The sequence below is a fragment of the Crocodylus porosus genome, unplaced genomic scaffold (assembly GCF_001723895.1).
Source record: "Crocodylus porosus isolate Cpor-Errol unplaced genomic scaffold, CroPor_comp1, whole genome shotgun sequence".
NCBI classification, from domain to species: Eukaryota; Metazoa; Chordata; order Crocodylia; family Crocodylidae; genus Crocodylus; species Crocodylus porosus.
Window position 1 is genome coordinate 234839818 of NW_017728886.1, and position 6000 is coordinate 234845817.

Sequence of the window (6000 nt, forward strand, 5' to 3'; positions counted from 1 at the left end):
TCCTCCTGCTGCAGCCACCTAGACCCTGCATCCTGCCAGGACCTGCACAGAGTCACTGCAGAGGAGCTGCCTGGCATCTTCGGGTCTTGCAACTTGGGCTCAGGACAAGTCAGGACCATTGGGGAGCTCCAGCATGAGCTGCCTCCAGGGTCCCCACACATCCCTGGTCCGAGCCCTCAGGAAATGGCAGTGACAGCAGCCCGGCCCCTGCCTGTCGGTGGAGGCAGTCAGTACCAGTAGGCGGGATTCCTATGGAGCCACTTCCCACAGCCCCCAGCCCATGCCGCACATCCGGCCCCACTCTAGTGCTGATGGGGTCTGATCTGTGCCCAGTGATACTGCTGAGCAGAGCCACCGCTCTCCTCCCTGCACTGCCTGGGCTCTTGCCGGGACCCAGCAGGTTCGGCAGCTCTGTGTGGGAGCCCAGTGTGGGGAGGAGAGCAGTGGTTCTGCCCGGTGCTGCAGTGGTGCTAGGTGCAGCTTGACTTCCGTTGATGCTGGGCTGGGGCCAGGTGTGTGGCATGGGCCAAGGACTGCAGGAGGTGGTTCCGCAGGAATCCAACCCCTGCCTGCTGGCAGTGGCTGCCTCCATGGGTGCACAAGGTATGGGCCTGCCATTGCTGCCACTCCTTGGAGTCCCAGACTGGGGATGCATGGGGACCTGTGGGCTCAGAGGCAGCTCCTGCTGGAGCTCCCAGGTGATCCCAATCCCCCAAGCCCATGCCGTAGGGCCCAAGAGTGCCAGACAGCTTCGCTGCAGCTCAGAGCTGACTTCCCTGAAACCCCAAAACTGCCAGCCTGGCTGCTTGGGGCCCTGGATGGGGTTTGTAGGCATGTGGGTATGCCCCCTTCCCCATTTTTGTGCTGCAGCTGCTTGGAGCCCACACCTGGGCTGCTCTACAGCTCCTCTGCACTGCCACTGCTGCCCTCCTGGGCAGCTCGGAGGTGGTGGTGATGGCAGCAGGACAGGGCACCTGGGGCACAGGTTCCAAAACCACATGTGCAATTAACGCATTAAAAATAACTGACGTGTGAATTGGTTCTTGCGTTAATTTTGCACATTAACAACAATTAATTGACAGCCCTAAAATAAAACCAATTCACTGTCTTGCTTATTTTTAATATATTTATTTTCAATAGCAAAGGTAGTAAAATTAGCACCAGCAGATATACAGCTCTTACCATGCCAACAGGACAAAAATGGGGCAAACTTTAAACAACAGATGGCAGAATCACTTTATCGCTGCTTAACAGACAACTGGACTGAAATAACAACCTCTTTCTCATGTTTTAAGTTTTCCAGTAAACTATGATTTTAAATACTTTTATTGGGTTTATAAAGTAATGCCATATCACATGCCATGACAAGATGCAATGATACGCTATTGTACTATATATCTAACTAGCAAACAAACTGATGGTACGTACCAGCCCTTTCCTTATCAAAATTTACAAACAAGTTAAACATCAGGAAGCTCCACTTCTTTCTGTTTACATTCTTTTGTCCTGATACTGATTGCTGTAGGAATCTGGGGTATGCCTATGTGGCGCCAAGCTGAGACACCACATCTGCTCCATGTGCCTTATTCTCCAGTCAGACGGCGCACAGCCAAGTAGTTCTGTAGATGGACCAATAAACTCTGCAAGATGCTGCCTAGTACAGCTGAGAGAGCCTTCCTGGGTGGTGTGTCTCAGTAGGGAGCTCCAATGTGCTACACAGATATACCTCAAATTTCTTGTTCATTTAATTTTTCAAGTTGTGCTTTTCTAGAATAAACAGTAGAATAGCTACTAAAATTAAAGCAAAAATGCACAGTTTTTCAGGCTAAAATGCCTTGCCTATCCCCAATCAATAAGGTTCTAAACCACAGTTATTTGACCATGATTTACCTCTTAACTGCTTCCAAAATAATCACCCAAGAACCACCTGACTGCACAGTGGATCATGACTAAATGGAGATATCTAAAATACAACACCAGCACAGGTGGTGCTCGGACCTAGCCTTAACCAGCAAAAGCTTTCAACTTGTCGATAGATTTTGTTTTGTATTTTAAACACAGAAACTCAGTTTTGTATAACAGATAACATTATAAAGCTAAAATTAGACACCCACAGTATTGCTTTTGCAGTCCATTGTGTTACTCTTATGTTTTCTGGGTTATAGACTAAGCAATGCAATAAGTATCCTTTCATATACAAGCTTTTATTTGATTCTATTTGACACTACTTGAATAAAAATTAATTAGACTTCACATCTGGCTCTGACCTCTCACTGTTTCCTCACAATCCTTCTAAATTTTAGAAAACGCTGGGAGGCAAGCTGCCAAAGCACTTTAGTGAATAATAACAGTAAATGGAGGAGGGCTGGGGAGAAAAAGAACTACACTGTTTATTATGGTATTAAAAGTTAAAAGTGGAAGGCAGATTTCAAAGGGGGAAAAATGTCCTATGAGGTTACCATTCTGAGACATTCAGAGCTTGATTACAAAGAAAAGTTTTTCTCAAATAAGATAGGGTATAAATTTAAAATATAGTGGCTATTTGCTATTCATATGGTTACTCTTACTCTGAATAACAATGAGCACAAAGGAAACTATTCCTGTCAACGTACTTGTGCAAACAAGTCCTTAGTGATGCAAAGGTCAAAGTAAGGCAGGTTCTTCATAATCTCCCTTTTTTTTTTTACCCAGGTCCCACTGTATCATTTTGCAACCACACACAAAGCAGAAAGTGTAGGTCCCTTGCCGAACACAAGGGCAATCTAGTAATGGAAGCTGCTGAAGCATTTATTTTTTTAACTTGAGTTTTCACAAATAAGGTCAGCTGCTAGATGACAGGCACAGTTGGCAGCAAGGACAAAGGAAGAAATAAGCAAGCTAGAGCAGGGAAAGAACAAGAGATTTACGTAGAGGAGCTGAATGTTTTCAAATTAACACTGCCAGACAAGCCACATTCTAGACAACTCAAGGAACTGGTGGAGGTAATTGCACAGCCACTGGCTACTCTCTTTGTGACCTCATGGAGGTTGGGTGAGGTCCCAGATGAGCAGGAACAGAGAAATATGGTGTGTATCTTTACAAAAACAAAAAGGAGGCTGATCCATGGAATTAGACTGGTCAGTCTGACCTGGAAACTAGGAAAGATCATTGAGTAGGGCAGCAAGGAATCTACTTCTAAGTGCCTTGAGGATAACAAAATGACTAGGAATCACTAGCACAGATTCACTTAAATCAAGTCATGTCTGATCGACCTGATTTGCTTTTATGACAAGGCAACAGGCTTTCTGGGTGAAGGGAAAGCAGTGGCAGTGGATGTGATCTACCTCAGCTTCAGTAAAGCTTTCAATACACTCTCTCATGAGATGTATTCAATCTGTAGCATGTGTAGCAGGGCAGTCTTTATGTGTCTTACCATATAAAAGATGGGACAGGAAGCAGAAAGGAGAGCAGCAGATTGGTCAGGGGGAGCAGAGTAACACTCAGGGATGCCATGGATTTTATTTTGTGGTACACCTCCCAAAAAGGTTGGCCTCTATTGGTTTAGAAGAAAGTACTATAAGGTGCACACATAACAAGTGGAATCATCAAGCTCAAAGGGAAGTCATCAATGGTTTGATATATAAGTGGGAATAGGTACTGACCAGGGTTACTCAAGGATCTGTTCTAGGTTCATTGTTTAACGCCATTGTTAATGACCTTGAAAAAGGGCCTGAAAGAAAGGTTAGCAAATTTGCAGATGACAAGGTTGGTGGAGTTGCAAACACACTGGAGCACAGAATTAGGACTCAGTTCTGCACTTAAGACAGAACCATCAGACACATAAATACAGACTGGTGATGGATGAGCTACACTGCAGTACTGCAGAAAGAGACCTGGGATTTATGACAGAACATAAGCCAAAAACAAGTTACAATAGATACATTGGCTGCAAAACAAGCCAACAGCATACCAGATGACATTAACAAGAATGTCACTTGCAAGTCAAAGTGATTTTTCTATTCAGTTTAGTGCTAGTGCGGCCTCACCTGGAGTACCGAGTTCACTTTTGGGCAGTGTATTTAAGAGAAACATGGACAAACTAGGAAGAGTCCAGTGGAGAGCAACAGAAACAATCAGGGGTTTAGGAAACAAGATAAAAAAGGAACGTCTGGAAGAACTATTTAGTCTGAAGAAGAGAACACTGAAGGGGGATTTAATATGTCTTCAAATACCTAAAATATGATTGTAAATAGGACACTGGTTCCCAACATCAGGGCACAACCCAAATCAGGGTCACAGGAGTCCTTAGTAGGGTTGCAAAGGGCCCATGCACAACACACACGTGACCCAGGAGCGGTGGGCAGGGCAGGGCTGCCGTGAACAAAGTGAGCAGTGGCGGCTCCCCCATCCCTGCCCCTGGCCCCAGGCTGCTGTTGTCACTGCCACCGCACTGCTTCCAGCAATTCCCACAGCACTTGGTCGGGAGGTCCCGTTGGTGGCCAGTTTAGGGTTGCAGCAAAAAAAAAGGTGGGGAGCTACTTAAATAGGATGTTGACAACTGACTATTCACCATGGACACAAGGGACAGGACAGGATATAACCATCTTAAATTGCACCAAGGAAAATTTTAGTTACATATTAATTCTCTCACCATGAGAGCTGCTAAACATTCGGAGTAGTGCTGGCTGGCAGGGTCAGCTTGCCAGCCCAGGGCTGCTCTGACACTGCTCAACATGCTGCGGCAGGGCTGGCTAGGGCACAAGAGTGCTGCAGTGCGGGGCTAGCTGGCAGCACCTTTGTACTCCAACCAGCTACTTCAGTGTCTGGATGTGCACTGCTGCAGAGTAAAAAAAGCTCCACAACAGGATAGTACTTGTATTCACTATCTTGCTGCAGAGTTTATTAATTTACTCCAGCCTAATAGCCCTGCACCTGTAGATGCCAGAAGTTTACTGCAGAGCTAATTAGGCAACTCCACAATAAACTCTCATGTGGCACGTCTCTAGAGAGGTTTTGGACTCCCCATCCCTGGAAGTTTTTAGAGGTTAAACACTGGGCTAGGGCAGTTTGGATAGAAATGATCCTACTTTTAGCAAGTGGTCGGACTAGATAACCTTTTGAAGCCCCTTCCAGTCCTATTTTTCTATAATTCTATGCAAGGACTTATAGCAAGGTATGGCATACTCTGAACACTGTGTACTCCAACAGAGACGATGAGAATGAATCTGAATTCTGGAAGCTGTTCACCACCCAGAGAAAACAGAATACCTGAAGTATTTTTTGAGCAAGGCCCTGGCCCTTTGATCTGCTCTGGCAGTATGAAAAGGCTGCAGCATATTAGAAAGTTTAGCTTACAGAATTCAGGAGAAAGATGCATTAATGTAGTCCTTCCCCTGAACCCTACATTATACAGAACAGAATATTAAAACACATGTTGCTTGTCACTGTTATAAAACTGTTACAAAAGTTTAACTTTTGCTATTTGCATAGTACAGTAATCATAGTTACCTAAATCTACGACAACTTCAAATTTGAGATGATCTTCCACTAATTAGACTCTTTACATGGAAAATTATAACATCTTTATAATTTTGCATGTACAGAGACTCTAATTATTGGGGGGTCATCTTAAATCTGAAGTTGTCTTGGATTTGGGTAAATGTGGTGGGAAGTTACACATGTGCTATATAACATGTGAAGAATCTAAATAGTGGAAGGTCATCTTAAATCATCCCCCTTCTGCAGTAATGGGGCAGGAGAAGGAGTGGCAAAGAGCAAGACATCTGCTGCTCACCCCATGTCTGTGCCAGACCCGGCTCCCCCCTGCCCCTCTGTGCCTGAGCCTGTTCCTGCTCCCTACATCTTCCCCCCACGCCTACCTCCAGCTCTGACAGGCAGCCGCAGCAGCAGGCCGGACTCTGCGCAGCCCAAGAGCAGCGGTGGCAGCCCCCAGCCAGGCAGGGGCGCCAGCGCTGGAGCAAAAGGTCGGAGGGGAAAGGGCAGCTGGGGGGAGGGGCAGAG

The 6000-nt window shown here is 45.8% G+C and overlaps 1 protein-coding gene across 3 annotated transcripts in view; it reads right to left on the reverse strand.

Moving 5' to 3' along the window:
• ANKRD46 (ankyrin repeat domain 46) overlaps positions 1-6000 on the reverse strand; it is a 31897-nt gene that overhangs the window by 25463 nt on the left and 434 nt on the right. The window lies entirely within an intron of this gene.